A 22,389-nucleotide genomic window follows, 5' to 3' on the forward strand; every position below is an offset into this window, starting at 1 on the left:
ATACTTCAAGAAATGTGAACTGAGTGAGAATTCATTTTATTTATCCTAAACCAGAAGCAATCCATTATATGACAAAAATATAGAAACCTAAATGAAATAAAATTCTTTTTTTTTACTGAACCTAGAGCTTTAGCTTAATAAAGTATGCCTGGAGTTTCAGTTATATATTACATTACACATAGTATATACATTTATATATACATACATTCGTACAGTTATATGTGTGTGTGTGTATACACACATTCTTCTTCATGTTTTTATTTATGTACCTTTGCATACTAACTATATGCTATGGGCATATAATTATTTGAAAGATTACTCAATGATTCAATCTGAGCCATAATCTGAAACACAAATTTCAAAAGTTGCTTCAGAACACCAGAAAATCAAAACTAGTCCCTCTAGAGAACTATTAAAAAATACTGTTATAAGGCACCTGGCTGACTCAATTCCTAAAGCAGCAACTCTTGATCTCAGGGTTGCAAGTTTGAGCCTCATGTTGGGTGTAGAGATTACTAATTAAAAGAAAAGGTTTAAAAATATCCAAGTAGGGAGAGTAAGTGCTAATAGATACAGACTTTCTTTTTGAGGAGCTGCTGATATTCTAAATTCGGCTAATTGTGATGGTTGCACATCCTTGTAGATATATACTAAGACCATTTAGTATACTATGTATGTTTAAAGGGTGAGTTTTGCAGTATGCGGATTATAGCTCCATAAAGAAGTTATTAAGAAATGGGTTTGGGTCTCTGTGTTTGGCTGACAGAGTTAAGAGAATCGACGAATCAAGAACTGAATGGAGAAGTACTGAATACGTGGATACTAAAAGACAACCAATAGAGGATAAGTATTAGATGAAAACCTCACCTGAAGAAAAATTCTTGAAGTGTAACATAAACATACAACAGTACAGAAATGGTGAGTGCTGGCCAATGAATTGTCATGTACTGAACACACATGTTTTACCAGCATCCAGGCCAAGAAACAGAGCATGGGCATCTCTCCTGTCACTACTCTAAACTCTTAATACCATCCATCCATGTCTTCACATCTTTGAACTTTATATAAATAAGTCGTTTGGCTTCAGTTTGGCTTCAGTTTGGCTCCTTGCTATAAAAGGATAAACTCATATAGAGTCATAATTTCTATAGTTTCACAATAAAGAAAAAAATTATTTCCACTTTGACCTCAGACACTTTATTTCATCCAAATCTTAATCTACAGGTGATAAATTCATCTAAGACCACTAATAACCTCTACAGAAACTTTTTAAAACAAAGTTTTCGTATTTTTTTCAAATATCAAGAGTAAGGCAAATTTCCAGATTTTGGTTTTTAAATGCCTAATTACAGAGAAAAGTTTTGGAAAAAATTTATTGCACCGCTTAGGTAGCAACTAATTTTTATGAAGAAAAAGCAATCTACAAGCATTTTAATTAGGTATAAGTATAAAATTGGTGTTTCGTCTTTCTGAAGTACAAATGAAGAAAGTCATGAATTAAAACTCTAAAGTTATCCTCTAAATCAGCATTCTAAAATTATCTTTAAGATTAATTCCTAATAAGCGAATTTGATCAAATTACCTAACCTAGCAGGAAGATAAATTCCACAGTTATATAAACATAGGGATACTCTTCAATGATAATTTCAAAGCTAAGAAGACATTTAAACCTAGATTTTGATTTTGAACTCAAAGTAAAGCTTGGTTTCTAAACATAAAATAGGAAGACAGACTTTCCTCAATGTGTTATATTTAGAGTTTAGATACTGTTCCTTCTTCAACACACAAATTTAGCCTGCATTAGCTATGTATTCTATGTATTCTAACTATCAGCAATATAGTAAGTAAATGAAACTCACGTGTTCTATAAAAAATGAAATGATTTGGTTATAAATATAACTGATAATGTAAAAGCAACTATAGTCAGTTCATAAATTCAATTATTGTCCAGATAAGCCTTAAAACTGTATCTCATGGTAATGGTATAAAACTGCAAAAGCAAATGTTCATTTGGGCTTTTACAACAGGAAAATGCTTTAATTCCGTCATTTAATATCTTGTCTTCCTACTCACACTTCTAAACTTTTCCAAAATGTAAAATAAAACACAATTTTTAAGGAAAAGGTGCTATGTTCTGGGGGAGATAAAATGGGGTATGACCTTATATGAAAACACTCCATCATCAGCATCAACCCACATGCAAAATGGTAAAGAGTCAGAGCACCCAAATCGCTGAGACAATTATTTAAATTCCAAGGTCCAGAGTGAATTATCACATATTCAGAAACACACTTTTTAAAGAAACAGGGATTAAAAAAAAAAAAAAAAAAAACACCAAGACGAGCTTAAAATCTTTCCAAACCGCTAGCTTATCTGAAGGTAAACCCTGGGACTTCCTTTTGTACTTTTAAATAAAAATATTTGAGTAGACTCTCAAGAATACACAATACAAAACGATGAATCTTTTAAACATGCAAATAGGTCTAACAGCCACCGAGCACAGGATGCTGTCTTTCTAAAGCGGCCTTAATTTCCTTAAGGGAAGATGGATTGGATATTTCTGGTTGGTCGTGGGAAAAAAAAAAAAAAAAAAAAAAAGCCACAAGAAGCTACGCTTTATCTTCATTAGAAATGGTAAAGGGCAAAAGGATCAAAACATTATGAAAGAAGAGAGGGGGAGAAGTGGAGGGAGGAGGGCAGAGGGAATCCAGTTTCAAACCAGGCCAGTGGGGGCTGCAGAGAAGAGACCAGAGAAAAATGGGCTTCGGCTCCAAACTGTGACAAGCGCTAGGCTTCACAAAAGACCGCCACAACACACACTCCACACCAGGGCACACACACACACACACCCCGCCGGGTCTTCTCCGGGAGGCCCACGCGGGTGCGGCGGCGGCGGGGGAGCCAGACCCGGCACTCGCCAGCAGAGACACCATGTGCAGCAATTATGCAATTAGGGAAAATAGCAAAAGATCAAGCCGGGCACTTTCCACCGTGACATTTATCCAGTACTTTTGCAAAGACTTAGTTCCAGGATGCGGCTGGGAGAGGAAAGGGGCTGGGAGGGTGGCGAGGGATGGGGAACCGAGAACGGAAGGGGGTAGAAGATGGGCAGGCAGGGCCGGCGGGGGGGGGGGGGGGGGGGGAGTGGGGGAGGGAGAGGACTAGGAAGGGGGAGGGGTGGAAAGGGCGAGAAACCGGGGCAAGGAGGCTCGCGGGAGGGGGCGCGGGGAGCGGGGCACGCCGGGGAACGGAGGCGAGAACTAGAGCGCAAGCGGTAAGCAAAGCTCTGCGACGTGGAGGCGAGGCTGGGGGGGGGGGGGGGACGCCCGCGAGAGGGGGGACGCCGGGGGGGGGGGAGCACCGGCGAGGCCCGGGCGAGTACCTGAGGGAGGGGCGTCCGCGCAGGTCGCGGGCTCCAGCCCGAGCGCGCGGAGAGAGGGCTGCGGGGGCGAGGGGGGGAGGGGGCGCTGGGAGGCCCCGAGGACGGGGTGTCCCCGCAGACGGTCTAGTCACCACGCACCCGGCAGCCCGGCCACGCCTGTCCCCGCCGCGCTCGCGCCCGCCCGGACTCACCCTCAGCGCCGCTGCCGCCGCCCGCGGCCGTTCCAGCTCCGGCTCCCAAGGCTGCTGCCCGCGGCTGCCGCTGTGGCCGCCCCTGAGTCCTGGAAAGTGAAGCCACCGCCTCCGTGAGACGCCGCCGCCGCCGCCGCCGCCGCCGCCCGGCCGTCCGCGCGCGCGCCCGCCAGTGCGCGTGCCCGCGCGCCCGCCCGCGAGAGACCGCGAGAGCGCGAGCCCCACGTCGGCCGTGCGGCGCCGCGCGCCTCCCTGCGCCCCAAGCCCGCTCCGCCCCGCCCCCTCCCGGCGCGTGGCCGCGAGGGGGCGGGGGCAGGAGGGCGCGCGCGCGGGGGGCGGGGGGCGGGGGGCGGGCCGCCCGGCCGGCCTGGCCAGGGGTGGGGGAGGCGGCGCGGGAAAGTAAAGTGACAGCTGAGTCCCGCGAGTGAGCGGCGGGCGGGCGGGGGCGGGGGCGGGGGCGAGGGCGAGGGCGAGGGCCGTCCCACGGGGAAGGACCGGCGGAGCCGGGCGAGGACAGGGAAACAGAGGCTGACGAGGCGACGTGAGGGGAAGGGACGCGGGGACCTTGACGGGAGCGCGCATTAAAGGGAAATGCTGGCTTGGGGGTGGGAGTCGCCCAAAGACGAGACTGGGTGCGGCTCCTGGCGCCCCTGCTCTGCAGCCCTGGGCTTCGCGCCTGCCGAGGACTCCGCGGAGCGCGCCTCGGGGACTGGCCCTGGGGACACGCTGGCCCGAACTCGACGCGCGGTGCCCGCATGCACCCGGGATGGGACACCTTCGCGCTAGCCTGGAAAGTTCGCAGACGCTGACCCCGACTCCCCTGCACTGCAACACCAAGATTCTTCTGCTTTTTTGGCTGCCCCTGGCCTGGAACTTGCGCGGGTAGCCAGGAGCTCCAGGCCATGTAGCCCCGGGGTATTGGGGAGAGGTGAAAGGAGGAGAAGCTACCGGGGCCGCCAGGACCTGCCTTAAAGCCCCACCAAAGGCAACGGGAACAGTGGCGATGCTGTGGGTGACATTACGTTCCCCTGTAATCTTCACCCCAAATAACCATTAAAACAAAACAAAACAGGGCAGCCCCGGTGGCCCAGCGGTTTGGCGCCCCTTCGGCCCAGGGCCTAATCCTGGAGGCCCCCGGATCGAGTCCCGCGTCGGGCTCCCCGCATGGAGCCTGCTTCTCCTTCTGCCTGTGTCTCTGCCCCCCACCCCCCCCCCAGGAATAAATAAATAAACAAAACAAAACAAAACAAAAAACCTATGCCTGCTAAGCAAGCTCAGCTTCTCCAGAATTTCCCCCCACCTCCACCCTTAGCTCCTCTTACCAAATGATTGCTGTTACTCCTCCTAGAACACCCCTATATAGGGAATGTCACTTTTTGTGGCAAAAGTATCCAGCCTACAAAAGGCTGAAGATAGCCCCCAGAAAGTCCCCTGCAACTCAGGAAGCCTGAAGAAATCCGTGCAGTGAGACCCCAGAGGACAGAAGCAAGTCGAGATTCATACATATGTCCAGAACTGAAAATTTTTTTTATCAAATGCCTTTTGAGGAATATTACTTTATAACATCCCTGAAAATTGGCAAAGACAGGTATTGGCTTCCAGCCTCCATAAATAACCATTGAGTAAAAAGTGGGTGTATTCTTGGGTATTGTTTCTATGCATCACTCAAGAATATCAACAGGACCCATTACCCTTAAATTCAAAAACATGTATTGGAGGATTATAAATTAGCATGTGATCATCGGTTAGATAGCCACCTATACCTCTCACATGAAGCAATATTTTATGCATGTAATACTGAAAATTTGCTTTTTAATATTAGTATATGACCAAAATAGAACATTGCATAGATTCCTTAAATGTCTGCATAACCTATTTTATCTCATTAAATCTTCATACTTTGACATTTTCATTTTCCTGATTGTGTTTTGTAATGGTTTGGTGAGGATAGTTAACAGAATCCCTGTTTTCTAGGTGTCTATGCTTTTCTACAATGGATTACTCTTTATTCTCGGATATATATTAGATGGGTTTCATTTATTTATAATGAATATTTCATAACAAAGTACCCTTCTGTAACAGAAAGTATCAAAGTTGGTTTTTAGTCCTGGTCATTGGCAACTGGTGGCTAGGAATGCAGTAATGACAATTTCCAATTTAGTGAAAGAATTGGGAAAGTTTTCACTGCCTAACTGCTGAAACTATGATTGCTGTAGCATTTCATTTATCTGTAGATGTTTTAACTGCTGTGTATTATTTACTGAATTTAAGAAATTGAGGACATAATACAAATTAGAATTGGAATAGAAAAGGAGTATCTGTTGAGTACTAGGCATTGCCTACTTGGTTAGAATATGACATTAAGTAAAAGAGAAAAATCCAGGGATCCCTGGGTGGCTCAGCAGTTCAGTGCCTGCCTTTGGCTCAGGGCGTGATCCTCAAGTCCCAGGATGGGCTCAGGGCGTGATCCTCAAGTCCCAGGATGGGCTCAGGGCGTGATCCTCAAGTCCCAGGATGGGCTCAGGGCGTGATCCTCAAGTCCCAGGATGGGCTCAGGGCGTGATCCTCAAGTCCCAGGATCGAGTTCCAGAATCGAGTCCCAGGATCAAGTCCCACACTGGGCTCCCTGCATGGAGCCTGCTTCTTCCTCTGCCTGTGTCTCTGCCCCTCTGTGTCTCTCATGAGTAAATAAATAAAATCTTAAAAAAAAAGAAATCCCTCTCCTCACAGAGCTTCCGTATTTCTGACCTTTCTTTGTTTTACAAGCTACATCCAGTTCATCAGCAAACTGTCAATTCTGCCTTCAAAAATATATCCTGAATGTATCCCCTTCTTCCTACCTCCTTCCCTACAGCTCATACCCTAGTCCAAGCTGCCATCATCTCTCAACTATAGTCTCCTACCTGATCTTGCTACTTCCTTTACCTACTATCCCTCCATTCCCCCACCATCCCAACACACAATAGTCTAAGTTGTCCTTTAAAATATAGGTCTTCCTCTTCTCAAAACCTTCCGTGGCTTCCCATCCTAGAGCGATACCCAAAATTCTTACAATGGCTGCATGGCCCGTAATCTACCCCCCCCCCCACCCTCAACCAAGACCCCTCTGACCTCACATTGTAAAAATTCACCCCCTTCTCATTTCCCTCCAGCCACACTAGCCACCTTGCTATTATGGAACACACCAAACATTTCTGTAAATACTTATGACTTAACAATTTCCCATCTCTAGAACATTCTTCCCTTTACCTCTCTCCCCCAGCACTTGCTATAACCCTTACTCTGCTTTACTTTTTTCATGACCATCATAATAAATCTAAAATAATATATTTTTTACTTGTTTGTTTTAGTCTTCTGTTTCTCCCCTGCTCTTCCCACCCTCCCTCCTCTACATACAAGTACCTTGGGAACAAGGATTTTGTTGGTTGAGGTTCATTGCTATATGTATATCCAATAAATATTGGTGCAGTGAATGAAACTGACCTCTTTCTGTTAATGACATTGTTTCAATTTCTTCAATAAGAATTAGTGCTTAGTGTGTTCTTGATTTGTACCAGGCAAAGTTTAAGCACTTTACATATACTAGCTCACAAATACCCCATAAGGTTGGTTTCGTTCAATCAACCCCACTACATAGATGAGAACACTGAAGTGCAGAGAGATTAAGTCACTTTCCCACAGTCATACAGCTAGTGAGTAGCAGAGCTGGGATTTGAAATCAGCAGTTTGGCTCTCGAGTTGATGAAATTCAGGACACATTAACTTGAGCCCAGTGTTACAAACAGATCTCTCCTGATGTTCTCAAGTCCTCTCCCCTAAGATTCAAACTTGGTATCCATAACAAATAGCTTACCCAACTTGTATTTCCTGCTCTGGTCCATCAATCCATCATCATGAACTCACTCCTTCCCTACACTTCTTGTTTCTGAGCATTAATATATAGCCTACATTTCCCCCCCTAGAATTGGCAAATAGGAATTTTTTTAGGGCCCCTTCTTATAACTTTTGTTACGGACAACTTCATGAGTAGGTAGAGTCACAGTTAGTTTTCTACCATGACTAGAGGTGTGCTAGAAAAGACCTCTCAGAGGGTAACTGGACTGGATTTCAGCAAAATGCATCATACTAGTAGAGCTGCTTCTTGTTTAGGCTGCTCCCATTCTTGTTAGGCACCCAATTGTCAAGGATTGTTAAATATTTGGATTATACTCCCTGGAGGAAATATCATTATTAGTTTAAGTTTACCAAAGATTAGGACCCTGTGAGAATGCAATGAAAGACAACAATCTTTTGCTTACAGTCTGTCTTGAAAGGAGCTATAGGGCACTCTGTGGTCACTCTGAATGTCTTGGATACTTAAGAGGAAAAACACTGATGTGGGAAAATTGAAGCTCTGTTAGAACTGAGACTCTAGGACCCCATTACTAAGTACTAACAGAAGCATGTGCCAGGTGTTTAAAAAATGTTTGATGCAACAGATGGTTACAGGAGGGACAGAAGGTGAGAGGAAGGGTAAAAAAAAGTGATGGGAATTAAGAGCACACTATCATGATGAGCACTGAGTAATATATAGAATTATTGAATCACTATATCATACACCTGAAACTAATATAACATTGTCTGTTAACTATACTGGAATTAACATTTAAAACTTAATTAAAAAAAAAAAAGTTTGTTGAATGAGTAACTAAATGAATTCCTAATAGGTAATGGAAGAGTACTGAGGACAAATGCCACCTGGGCTGCCATGTACCAATTGTATATATTTCACATTGCAAAGCATCAGTTTTGCAATGTGCAAAGAGTAGGCACCCCCTAAATGTTGACCAAATGAATGAATATACTTGCTTTTCAACTGCCATTACATCATTCACATAAACTAAGATGCAAACACAGAAGTCTGGCTGCTCCTCCCACCCTGGTCCCTGCCCAAGTATGGTAGTCAGCCTCTAAGTTGGCCCCAGTGATCCCTGCCCCTGGTATTCACACGTTGTGTAGTTCCCTCCTGCATCATACTAGGGCTGGCTAATAAATGATAAGAAGTGATAGTATCTCACTTCTGAGATTACTTTATAAAAGATATTGGGACTTCCATCTTATTGGTTCTCTCATTCTCATAATTCACTCTGGGGGAAGCAGGCTGACATGTTGGAAATAGCCCTATGGAGTGGCCTATGTGGCTAGAAAGTGAGGTCTCCTACTGACACGCACATGAGCGAACTCAGGAGGAGATTCCCCCACCTTAGTCAAGCCTTCAGATGCTGCAACCTTCCTCAAGGTAGGTGGTGCAAACTCATGAAAGACCCTGAGATAGAAATATCCAGCTAAACCACTCTTGAACCTTGAGATAATAATGTTTGTTTTGTTTTAGCCACTAAGTTTTGAGGATAATTTCTCAAGCAGCAATAGATAATTAATCCACATGTTCTCTGCTGTCTGATAATGATGCTCCCTACTCAAGTCCTCTACGTACCAAGGATGCCACTGCTGTGGTAGTTTCTGCAGGGCAAGGAGTCCCACTCACTGCTGAAATGGACTATTACTTCCAACTTCCCAGAAATACAGTGGGGTTTAAGTAGGTGCTGAAATATGGATAAAGGGTATCAAGAAAGAGCATAGTCCAGGAATGGAAAAAAGGAAAGTTGGTTCAGAGGAGCCATCTTTAGACACCGTAGGAGTAAGATAGAAAGAGTCTGCTCTGAAACAGTCTACCATCAGAACAAAGGAAAGAATAATGATATCTAAGAGTCAGGGATTTGTTGAGCAATGTGATTATAGATAAGGTTCTCTTTGTTAAAGTTATCACACTGCTATTAGTACAGTAAGTAAAAAATATTTGAAACTTAGCAAAGCCTCTGAAGGAGACAAAGACAGAACAAAAGAAAGCCTTGCCCTGATTTTGCCTTTCTTATGCAGTACAGAGATGCTTTGGAAGTGGGCTGTCTGGATTCATGACCCTGGCTCCACTTCTTCCTTGCTGTGATCATGGACAAGGTCCTTATGATCTCATTGGCTCAGATCCTTGTCTACTAATGGGGCTTATTTTAATAGCTGATACTTACATCAGGTAAGAGAGAAGATTAAATGAATTAAGACATAAAGCAACTTAAATGGAGCTTGAAACAAAACAACTGTCATACAAGTATGAGCTACTAGTCTTTCTACTACTGCTTTGTTAAGGTCATGTCACCCTCAAGTCTAAGAGGTCTTCAGTTTGCCCCTTTTTCTTTTTTTTTTTTTTCTTGCTAAGAGTCTCCCTGCATCCTATACTGCTTAAAAGCCTATGCCCCCGGAGGGCACCTGGGTGACTCAGTGGTTGAGCATCTTCCTTTGGCTTAGGTCGTGATCCCGGAGTCCTGGGATCAAGTCCCACCCTCAGGCTTCTTGTAGGGAGCCTGCTTCTCCCTCTCTTCATATGTCTCTGCCTCTCTCTCTGTTCTCTCATGAATAAATGGGTAAAATCTTAAAAAAAAAAAAAAAAAAAAAAAAGCCTATGCCCCCTAGGTTGCCCTAAACTGCTTAGGGGCAGAGACCATGCTTAGAATAAAGAGTAGGCACCCCCTAAATGTTGGTCAAATGAATGAATATAACTGCTTTTTTAACCACCATTTCCCCCAAATTATGGAATTTGGGGAGGTAGATGTAATTGTTCCATGTCATTCATTTTAACAGCCTTTCAAAGAATGCATAAGCTCTTTACTATTTCTTTTACATTCAGAAAATATATTAATGAATATTTTCCAGAGCTTTATGAACCCTCTGGCCCTCTCTGCACATTCCATGAAGAAAAACTGTGAAATCTCTTTATATATGGCCCAAATGAAGAAAAGATATAATTTGCCGTCTTTTCCTTATTGCTTTCATTTTCGTCTATAGTCATCTTGGTATTCCTTTGTCTACTTGGAAATGCACAGTTTTTTAAATAACACCCCTATCAAGATACAACTCACAGGCTATTCACCATTTAAAATGCGCAATGACAGTTTTTTTGGTATATTCACATATTCATGGGAGGACACAATTCTTGTGAATGGAAAAGAATAGATTCTTCCACTCCTTTCACTTTCTGTCTATTCTGTTATATTTTTCTACTGACCAGGACTTACTATAAGTACCCTGCAGGCAAACAATTTCCTTGGGCTCTCTGGGATTAATATTCAAACCAAGGTAGTATCATGAGAGAAGCCAAGTGTCAGGGCCGCCAATTGGTCATTTCTCTTACTAGCATGCTATGTCTCGGAACACTGGCTTTCCCCCATATCAGCTGAGTTTTCCAGAAAACTGACATCAAGAGGTGTAGTTAAGAATGCAAGAGGCTTACCTGTTTAATCTGTGAAAGAAATAGGGGAAAATAACAGAAGTAGGCAATGATATTCTTCAGCTACTATGCAGGTTTGTTTGACACCTGTGAAAGGAGAAAAGAAGGAGAGAAGATTGAGTAGAAAGAGCCTCAGACTGCAGTGCAGCTCTAGGGAAAACCTAGAGGCCAGCCTAACAAAACTCCAGCACAAACGCTGCCTGCAAAGCAGTTCCACATTGGGCAGAAATGGCCGGATCCTGATGCTTTCATCATGCTTAGTCATTTGCTAAGATTGCCCAGGAAGAGCGTGTCCTTGGCTCAATAGGTAAGATGAGTCCTAAAGGCCACTTACAGGCTGGAAGCTGTCAGCTAACTAAACTCCTTGCATCTGATAGGTAAGTCTTTCTTAAAGAGAGATCCAAGCCATGTATCTCCATAGCTGCAGACTTGCTTTGCACACATTCAAGAATATAGTTTTATACTAGACTTCTGTTTGTCCACCTGCCTTGGACTTGCTAACTTGGATGACCTCCTTCACTTGTGCTATGGCTCACCATCTCCACTTTAACCCAGGTTGGAAGCTTTGGGCTTTTGAGTATAGCTGATACAATGCCCCTGGTTCTTCCATTTGCATTTGTTTAATAGTTGCTATATTCAATCTTGTGGTGTGCTCAACATGCATTAGACTGGCCTCAAGAATCAAAACAAATACCTGAGTTCCTTGGAGATTTGTGAATAGAGTGAATAGAGAATTGGCTTTCTTATTAAATCCCATCATTCCTCTCTAATTTTTTTTAAAGATTTTAATTTATTTATTCATGAGAGACACAGGGAGAGAGGCAGAGACATAGGCAGAGGGAGAAGCAGGCTCCCTGCAGGGAGCCAGATGCAGGACTCGATGCCAGGATCCTGGGATCACGGCCTGAGCCAAAGGCAGATACTTAACCACTGGGCCACCCAGGTGCCCCTCCTCTCCTTTTAAAGGTAAGAGAAAGGGCCCCACCAAAGGATGCTCTGAAGAATACATAAGAATTCAAAGAGTTGGCTTCTTTTGTACCCCTCTCCCACCCAAAGTTGTTCCAAACTGCATTCCTAAGGAATTAGGTGCCACTGAGGAAGGTTCAGATGGCAGAGCTAAATAGAGTTATCTTTCCACTTGTTCAGAGTAAAGGGCAAACATATGCTGTCTCCTCTATCTACCCTCAGCCTAACTTTGCCAAGGACATTCACAACAAGCTGCTTCTTAACTCATGAATTAGAGAATATCAATTGATACACATGGTGTGTGTGTAAATATCTTTATATAGTGTATACATAATTTATTCTTAGTTTGACTCTCAAAATGTATAATTAGCATTGAATGAGTAATAAAAAGTGTTTTGCAAATACTTCCAGCAAGCTGCTGGGTATTTTTTCCTGATATATAGGCTAGGCTTTCATCAGTGCAATCTTGTGGAGGATGACCAATTGCATTGTTACCACCAAATTACATAAGTACTTCTTTCGGTTACACTAGTGTATAAACCTCATCTTGAATTTTTTTTAATTCACTTAAAATTTTTAATTAAGCCATCCACACCACATTCTTTTTTTCCCTTCCTGTTCTATGAAATCTTTTTTCATCTGTTATCTTTATTTTCCCCATTTTTTGTTCTCACTCCTCAATCATGGAATCTTGTAGGGTAGGGGCAGATAATGAAAGGGAAGAAGATAACGTATGCCTTTGGGGAGGGGATATTTAAATGAGGGACCAAGGAGTGTCCTGAGAAGAATAGACCGAAAGAAAGAAGATTGGAGACCTAAAATATTTACTTAAGGACAATGAACGCATCACTTTGGATAAAAGCGATTGTAAGCAAGACATAAAATCTGTCGCTCCTTGATTATTCCAGCTCAAGCTCCTGTAGACTGTTAGTTGAGTCCAAGGTGGGGAAAATACCCATGACTAAGAACTAAAAAGCTATTTATTTGCCAATAAAATACATTTGACATTATGGAGTTCTGGATTGCCAACAACTGCACAGTATAATGCAACAAAGGGAGGCAATCAGCCATTGCCATGTTGAGGGAGTTGACAGTACAGTGGCAGTGGAAAGGTGTGGGAACCAGCAGTTCGGTGGCTCTGCCACAGAGGTGCAAGTCTGGCCCAGGAAGGCATTGGCAGGAAAGAAAGGACTGTGTTACAAGCACATGTGGAGGACACCTGGTGACTCCCAGAGGAGATGGTACCGGGGACTCTGAAAGGAGTTCAAACCTCTTGGCAATAGTGGAAAGGATTTGGCAGGATGTCTAACTCAACTACTATCCGATTTAGAGATTTAGAACTCTTTCAAAATGATGTTCTTGAAGATCTCCAGTGATGAAATCTTCAAAAAGTTTACACTTCCCCAAAAAGTGACTCCCTCTTTGGGACAGTTTTGATCTTCTTAACCTCCCACATTCCCCCCTGATCCTTTTCCCATTATGCTTTTGGGGCATCCAATAATACCAACAGCTCTTTTACAAGAAAGCTTTTTTCATTATTTAAAAATGTCTAACATGCCCTGTGAGTTGTCTCCTCCCTCAAGTAAACTTCCCCCTTTTCTTCCTTTGTCCCTCATCCAGCACAGATTAGTGTTCCCTCCCCCATTTAAATCATTCTCTTCTAAATGCACTTGGATTTGTCTATGTTTCTCTTAAAATATAGTATCAGGAACTGAACACAATATTCTAGGAGGAGTCAGCTTAGCCAAGAAAAGAAGGAAGCTGTATGTCACCTGCTATCTCCAGCCAGGGAACCTCTGATTCTGAACTCCTAAATGTAATATAAATTCCCACGCTGCATGGAGATACTGCTTTTTAACTAAACATTATATTAGGGTCAAACGAATAAAAAAAAATTTTTTTTCAGGAGACTCACAGCTTAGGAAATAATCCTGGCATAGCTATTCAGCACATTCTAAATCTTTCTCTCTCAAATTAGTGTACACCCACCATTTCTCAGGCCTCTAGAAAATAAGGTTGTCAGCATTTAAGAATAAATTTGCCTCTTCCAGAAACTCTTGGTTTTCTAGAGATGTGGTTTTTGGGGGGAAAAAATGAAGGTATTGATTACAGGTCAGAATTATATACTTTTATCCCAATAATAGGGGAATTTACCCCCATAGAAGTTAGGTTAGTTTTTCAATTGCTCTTGAGATTATATTATGCTTTCATTTTGATAGTAAAAACTACAAATGGATTTCTTTTGGAAATTGTCAACTTTGGCTTCATCTACAGAGCACACAACAACAAATTATTAATATTTTCTTTTCAATCAGAATTTACTTTTACTTTTATTTACTTTTTTTATGCAAGAAAACTTTGTTAAATAAATACATTTACATTTATATCTAGAATATTTTCTGATAGAGACATGAATAATAATTAATCCAAACATGGTTGACTACACAATACAACTTCATTACATTTATACTATTAATGGTTTGTTTACTAAACTTTTCTTCCTTTCTGCCACAAATTCAACATTCCCAACATTTTATGTTTTTATTTCTTTTTTTAAAAATATTTTATTTATTTATTCATAGAGAGACACAGAGAGAGAGAGAGAGAGAGAGAGAGAGGGAGAGGCAGAGACACAGGCAGAGGGAGAAGCAGGCTCCATGCAGGGAGCTCGATGTGGGACTTGATCCCGGGTCTCCAGGATCACACCCCGGGCTGCAGGCAGCGCTAAACCGCTGCGCCACCGGAGCTGCCCTGTTTTTATTTCTAATAGCTGAGTTATATATAAACATGCTCTTGTCATGTTGTTTTTTTTTTTTTTTAATTTTTTTAAAAAATATTTTGTTTATTTATTCATGAGAGACACAGAGAGAGAGAAGCAGAGACACAGACAGATGGAGAAGCAGGCTCCATGCAGGGAGACTGACGTGGGACTCGATTCAATTCAACTTCACCTCTTCATAGGGGAGTGACAAGTTTCTAGAAGGTTTTATGAGACTAGAGAGATTACTGCAGTTATTTTTGGAAAATATAGTCTTCTACAGATACATCAACTCCTTAGCTTGGAATCCCCTTTCTTTGGTTGTTCTCTATGAAGCCCAGCACATCCTCAGTGTTCTGCTTAGACATCACTCGCTTTTACTGTGTCACGTGTATGACTCATATATTTGTCTATTATTTCTCTTTATCCAATACACTTGTTGATATCTAACTTGTCATTATACTATGAGCTCCTCAAGAGCCAGTACTGCAAACACTACTAGCTCACTGTCAATCATCATATAGGTGACAAAGGTTTGATGGTGCTGAAGCAACCTTTCACTCCCATAGATGTTACTCCCAACCCACAGTTGAGTTCGGCCCATAGAGCCAGCTCAGTAAGGCCCCTGATCTCAGGCCACTGATTTACAGCTTTGCTACTCAAAGTGTGGTCCACAGACCAGCAGCAGCAGAGCCTTACCTGGAAACTTGTTAGAAATGCAGACCATCACACCTTATCTGAGACCTACTAAATCTACATTGTAACAAGATCCTAGTGACTTGTTTGCATATGAAAGTTCCGAGAAGCATTGTTTTAAAGAACAGCTCTGGTCCACTTCTGAATAAGTCAATGCAGCCAAGGGAGTGTGTCCATCTGGACCCCATGCCTCTGCTTCTAGGCTATGCTTCTAGTAAACAGAACTGTGGAATTATCTGCCCAAATGGCTCTTTCTGAAAGGGCACTGTATTTCTGTCATGTACCTCCCCTCTCCCTCCTGCCTGTAAAGCCCCTCATGGTATAAGGTAGACCCCGGGAGGCAGGCTGTGGCTGGGACTTCCCATTTGTACCTTTTGCCTTGGGCCCCAATAATAGTTAGAAGTAAGCTAGCAAGGATAATCATTTTTCCAGCCTTGCTGGTGGGATTTTGATAGGGATTACATTGAATTTATAGTTCAATATGAGGAGAGTGGCCATCTTGACAATACTTAGCCTCCCAGTCCAGGATCATGACATGTCTTTCCATTTACTTAGGTCTTCTTCAATTTTTTTCAATGATGTTTCCTAGTTTTCAGCATGCAAGTCTTATATTTCTTCCATTAAATTTATTCCTAAGTATTTTATTCTCTTTGTTGTTTTTGTGAGGGAATCATTCTTTTAATTTCTGATTTTTTATTGTTAGTATATATATATATATATATAGACATATATATATATATATATGGTTAACATATATGTATATTGTTTTTTTTTTTTTTTGTATATTGTTTTTGTAAGCTTGCTAAAGTTCTTTATTACTTCTGGAAATTTTTTTGTGGATTCCTTTGGATTTCCATATAGGATCATGTCATCTGTGATTAAAGGCAGTTTTACTTCCTTTTTTTCCCTTCTAGTTGCCCTTAATTTAAAAAGAATTTTTTTTTTTTTATTGCACTAGCTGTAGAATCTCCAGTGTGAAGTTGAATAAAATTGGTGAAAGCAGACATCTTTGCCTTGTTCCTAATCTTAGAAGGAAAGCATTCAATATTTCAGGCATTAAGTATGATGTTAGCTGTGGGTTTTTTATAGATGCCCTTTATCAGGTTGAGGAAGTTATCTTCTATTCTTAGTTTGAGAGTTTTTATTATCAATAAATGTTGGATTTTTTCAAACGCTTTTTCTGTGTCTATTGAAATGATCATGTGTTTTTTCTGCATCTTTTGAGATGATCCTGTGGTTTTTGTCTTTTATTCTATTAATCGACTACATTTTCATTTTTTCTTTTTCATTTATGTACTTTCAGGAATTTTTAGGGCTTCCTGAAGTTCAAAGCCAAAAGTTGTTAAGTTTCACTTCTTCCATTTGTCTTGGAGGCAACTAATTTTCTTCCTTGAAATAAAATAATCTGTTTGTCAAGTGTTACTCCTACTGGGATGAGTCTAGTTTCTCTTCCTTCTTTTGGGTTTTAAGTCATCTCAGGATTTTGTTGAAATACTCTAAAATGAATTAGTCTTCCAAGGAGCAAATGGGTATAAATTTATATAAAATTTAAACCTACTCAGGTAAAACCTACCCTCTCGGTCATTGCTTTTGCAAATCACTTGAGAGCCAGAGGAAAATAAGTCTCCAGATACTGCTTATCTAGAAAAAGTTGTAGAAACAGAATTGAGGACTGGAGGAGAGAGATGATGTATAGACAAAGATTCTGCAAAGAATCTTGTTTGAGTGAGCACTTAAATTAACAAAACCCTACCCTTTACCACTATGTCTGATACCTACCATCAAAATTGGTCTTTGGAAAAAAAAAAAAATCAGTCTTTGAGTCCAGTATCAGAAGTATTGTGTGTGTGATAAGATAAATAACCTATTTTAAATGGGCAAAAGAGAGATGCCCGGGTGGCTCAGTGGTTGAGCATCTGCTTTCTGCTCAGGGCATGATCCCAGGGTCAAGGATGGAGTCCTGTGTCAGGCTCCTTGTGGGGAGCCTGCTTCTCTCTCTCTGCTTGTGTCTCTGCCTCTCAATCTCTCTCTGTCTCTCATGAATAAATAAATAAAATCTTTAAAAAAATGGGCAAAAGATTTTAATAGGAAGTTTAGAAAAAAACCTGTATGAGTGGGACTAAAAAACATGTGAAAAGGTGCTCATCATCATTAGTCATCAGAGAAATGCAAACTAAAATCACAATGAGATATCACTACACACCTTAACAGATGGCTAAAAGTGAAAAGGTTGACAATACCAAGTGTACATGAAGATGTGGGAAAAACTGGAACTCTGTTGTTTTCAATATGCTGGTAGCAATGTAGAATAATATGGTCACTTTATTTTTATTTTATTTTATTGTATTTTAATTCCAGTATAGTTAACACACTGTTATATTAGTTTCAGGTGTATAATATAGTGATTCAATAACTTATACCATCACTGTTGACAACTGATTGGCAGTTTTTTATAAAGCCAAATGTAAACTTACCATATGACACATATATTCTGCTCCAAAGTATTTACTCAAGAGAAATCACAATCTATGTCCAAGAAAGAATTGTATACAATGGTATTAGCAGCTTTGCTCATAATAATTCTAACATGGAAATAACCCAAACGTCCATCCACATGAGAATGGATTAAAAAAAAAGGTATATCCATCCATACAACAACATGAATGGACCTCAGAAGCATTTTGCTGACAGAGAAAAAGTCAGACACAAAAAGTACCCACTGTATGATTCTATCTATATGAACCTTGAGCAGGTAAAACTCATCTCCAATGATGCAAAGCAGATCAGTGGGTGCCTGGGGCTGGGAGGTCAGGTGTAGGATGAGATTAACTGCAAAGGGGCAGGAGAATATCTTAGGGTGAGGGGTAGTGTTATATAGTGTGAGCATGGAGATATTTGCACAGGTGTATATTGATTATTAAAACCCTTTTCACTGTGCACTTAAGATAGCTGACTTTTATTCTACTTCAGAAAAAGTTGATCTAAAAAGAAAAACTATATACATAGTGAAGAATATTGAAATAGAAACTTTTCTTGAAGATTGATTTATTGTTTATTTCATTCATTTAGAAGACAGAACAATTTTTTTTAAAGATTTTATTTATTTATTCATGAGAGATACACAGAGAGAGGAGGAGACATAGGCAGAGGGCTCCCTGTTAGGAGCCTAATGCGGAACTTGATTCCAAGACCCCATCATGACCTGAGCCAAAGGCAGACGCTCAACCACTGAGCCACCCAGGTGCCCAAAGCAGAACAGTTTTTATGGGAAGAAGATATGGTTCCTGAGACACACTGTTCCAGAAGGAAGTTTGAGTGACCTGCTACTTTGGTGAAATCCTTCAGGTGACTGATGGCTGCAAGGAAAGGGATCCTGGGGAGTAGGGGATGGATAGGAATGGAGGGAGGCTAGAATAGACTTCCTGCTGCATAACTGTCTAGATGCTCTCTGGTACAAAGCCATTCACTCTTTGTTACATTTCTACTAGAATTATTTTGTCTTTAGTTTTTCAATTTGTTGAATGTCACTCTCCTAAAAGGAGTGACAAAGAATTTCAGGAGAAAATAGAACAGTTGAGTGGGATAGGGTGAGGGACTGGAAACATTCAGACAAAGACTGCTTAATTATGTTGTAAATAATTTACTGCTGAGAAAGAAGAATGACAAAGCCCTTAAAGAAGCAAGGAGGAGTGGGCTGGGGTGTTCCAGAGGCCAGGGAAGCTTGTGTACTCCTTTGACTTAATCTTGCATTATTTTTCTTCTTTACTGCTGTCAGACAGCTCTTGGAAGGTCTGTATGCTCATTTATTTAATTTAGCATTTAAGTCCCATGTAACAAGCTGTACCCATGATTTTCAAACATAAATGTGTACAAGACTCTTGTGGGGAAATGCAGGTTCCTGAGCCCCATCCCTGAGACTCTGCTTCAGTTCCTTCAGGATCTTCATTTTATCCTATATGGTTTGGGTACATTGTCTTTACAGACTACATTTGAGAAAAACTGACCAGGAAGGTTATAGGTGAGAATAAGTAAGCATAATTTGATGATCATATTTTCTTTTCCAGAGAAAAGAAACACAGAAGTGATCAAAAGAAATCTTACATTAAGAAAAGCATCAGAGGCATCCAGGTGGCCTAGTCCATTAAGCATCTGCCTTTGGCTTGGGTCATGATCTCAGGTCCTGGGATGGAGCCTTCCATTGGGCTCCCTACTCAGCAGGAAGTCTGTGTCTCCCGCTCCCTCTGCCCTTCCCCATCTCGTGCTCTCTCTCTCACACGTAAATAAATACAATCTTAGGGATGCCTGGGTGGCTCAGTGGTTGAGCGTCTGCCTTCAGTTCAGGGCCTCATCAATTCCCAATTCTGAGAATTGAGTCCCGCATCAGGCTCCCTGTGAGGAGCCTGCTTCTCCTTCTGTCTCTGTCTCTGCCTCTGTCTGTGTCTCTCATCAGTAAATAAATAAAATCTTAAAAAAAAGAAAACATCTGTATTTATTTCAGTGAGGGGTGTGTATGTGTATGTGTGTGCTTACACACTTGTGCACACAGTAGGAGAGAGCTAAGATATTAAGTAGGAGATTTAGAGCCTTCTGATATAGGGAACATATGCTTTGCTACTTATCACCCTGACCCAGATCTGGTTTTAAAGACTCTACTAGTCTATGCCTCAAATCCTTTTTTCCCAAAGCCCATCAAATCGGTAGCAAATGTGAAACATTTGCTGGCCTGTCCACCTAATCCATCATAGTACAATACAAAAAGATACGAAGAGACTGAGGTGGATAAAGGAAATCAATACCCGTTTCCTGTTCTTTACCTTGAGATCCTTTGTCTGGTTTCACTATGTCTTCAACAGAATAAGAAACATAGCTTGAATTCCCAATCAAAATCAGATAAAATGCAGGCGATAAGACATTGTGTCTTTCCTTTCTGAAGATAAGAAATTTGGGTTATAACAGAGCCAAATTGCCTAAACTCACTGCAGTTTTTTAGTGATTAGAAGTTTTTTGTGATTCATAGTAACTTATATATTTAACCATAAGGTATTTAGAAACAAGGCAAATATTCTAACAATAGAATGTTGAGCAAGTTGAACAAATATTTTAATTCTCCACAAATTATAAATAATTCTGTATACCTTCCAAGTTAGATTGTAATCTTTCTTTTCTTTTTTTTTAATTTTTTAATATTTTATTTATTTATTCATGACAGAAAGAGAGAGAGAGAGAGAGAGAGGCAGAGACACAGGCAGAGGGAGAAGTAGGCTCCACGCAGGGAGCCCAAGGTGGGACTCGATCCTGGGTCTCCAGGATCACGCCCTGGGCCAAAGGCGGTGCTAAACCGCTAAGCCACCCAGGCTGCCCTCTTTCTTTTCTTTTTCAAGATTTTATTTATTTATTCATGAAAGACACTCAGGAAGAGAGGCAGAGACACAGGCCAGGGGAGAAGCAGGCTCCATGCAAGAAGCCGGATGTGGGACTCTATCCCCGTACCCTGGGATTATGCCCTGAGCCAAAGTCAGATGCTCAACCACTAAGCCCCCCACATGTCCCATAATCTTTCTTTTAAAATTCCTGAGTACTGGGACACCTGGGTGGCTCAGTGGTTGAGCATCTGCCTTTGGCTCAGGGTGTGATCCTGGGATCCTGGGATCCAGTTCCACATCGGGCTCCCTGCATGGAGCCTGCTTCTCCCTCGGCCTGTGTCTTGGCCTCTCTTTCTGTGTGTCTTTCATGAATAAATAAATAAAATATTTTTTTAAAAATCCCTGAATACTATTACACTGTACATACATAAGCAAATATAAATATATCCATGATTTCCACACTTTATGGAGCAATATAAACAAAAAATATAATAGTTCATTATATTTTCTAGCCTGATGGCCCCATAGAGCAGTCTTTGCAAAAGTTTTCTAAATTGTCTATGAGTTTTTTTTAAAAACCATGTTTTTAACATATATATATATATATATATGTCATTTGGACACTTAGAAAATTATGCGCTTATTACATACATACTACATGGTTTTCATTTATGAGTGAAAGATTTTTCAAGTATGAGATCAGCTGCTTCTTGATAGCATACCTAAGGCATTTCTTCAAAATGGTCATGTAGTAAAAGAGAATAAACCTTATTCCTTAGCCTTTGCATAGAAATGTGTTTAGTATAATACTTGTAGATGAGATCAATAAAGTTATAGGAGACTCTAAGAAAAAGATGGAGAAAAAAAGCCTATTTACAACAGGTTAATAAAGCTCATGTGCTTGCCTAATAGCCACATTTCCCACCTACACATGAGCATCAACATTCAAGTATGGTTAATGTGGGCTACCTTTCATTTTGTTTATTATTATACAGCTAGGGTTATGCCTTCAAATTGTCCCCCATAAAAGAGGGAGTTGCTTAATATCCAAGTACTTATGGTGTTTCTCCTCTTGTGGGGCTCTCTTGATTTTTAAGTTTTGAAATACAACAGAGTACTACTTGGGAATGAGGTATTAGCCTGAAATGACCCTCTTTAACATAAGCCTTAGATGTTGATAGAAGTCCCTGGTGAAATAGGTTTCAAGTTTTAAAAGGAGGCAAAGAAATGTAATACAGCTATAATTATTATTATAGGGAATGTGATCTCATAAATACTTGTATAAGATATCATTGCAAAAAGCTCTTAAAATTACTTTTAAAACAAGTCAGAAAATTATTTAGTTCACAGGCTGAACTAGAAGGAAACTTTCCTTCTAGTTATATGTGATTTAGGATAAATTCTCTAATAGTATACGGATTTAAAAGTGCTCTAATTCAAAAACCTACTTGGACGTTAAGATGATGTATTGTAATAAGCTGTTGGATGAATCCGAGATTAGTTCTGGTCATAACAATGATGCTGTATTTTGTTAATTTCCATTAGGATTGCCCTGATCTAACAATTATTGCTTGTCCCTGGGTGAAATATAAGTGTATGTGTTCCTTTGTAAGCATTTGCTTATAAGAGAATGTGTTATGCTAAAAAAAAAGGAGTGATTAACAAATTTGATCATCTTCTCTTCTACTTTGGAGCAAAGTGGAACAATTGGGCTT

The 22,389-nt window shown here is 41.0% G+C and overlaps 1 protein-coding gene and 1 long non-coding RNA gene across 7 annotated transcripts in view; one reads left to right on the top strand and one right to left on the bottom strand.

Moving 5' to 3' along the window:
- The window catches only part of LOC112668619 (ubiquitin-conjugating enzyme E2 E2), a 404,581-nt gene that overhangs the window by 366,698 nt on the left and 15,494 nt on the right, over positions 1-22,389 (bottom strand). Inside the window, exons 1-2 of one of the 6 annotated variants that reach the window (XM_035705040.2) lie at positions 20,126-20,240; positions 10,895-10,978 (exon numbers count right to left, since the gene is read on the bottom strand). The gene's annotated coding sequence lies outside the window, so the exon portion shown is untranslated. Of the gene's footprint in view, positions 1-3,382; positions 3,519-3,573; positions 3,751-10,894; positions 10,979-20,125; positions 20,241-22,389 lie in introns of those variants that run through there. The other 5 variants (XR_003141745.3, XM_049099626.1, XM_025460981.3 and 2 more) reach the window with 5 other exon arrangements.
- The window catches only part of LOC125753389 (uncharacterized), a 34,541-nt gene continuing 15,384 nt past the window's right edge, over positions 3,233-22,389 (top strand). The window contains exon 1 of the long non-coding RNA XR_007405089.1: positions 3,233-3,274. This is a non-coding gene — a long non-coding RNA (uncharacterized LOC125753389). The remainder of the gene's footprint in view (positions 3,275-22,389) is intronic.

The sequence above is a fragment of the Canis lupus genome, chromosome 23 (genome assembly GCF_003254725.2).
Source record: "Canis lupus dingo isolate Sandy chromosome 23, ASM325472v2, whole genome shotgun sequence".
Lineage (NCBI taxonomy): Eukaryota > Metazoa > Chordata > Mammalia > Carnivora > Canidae > Canis > Canis lupus.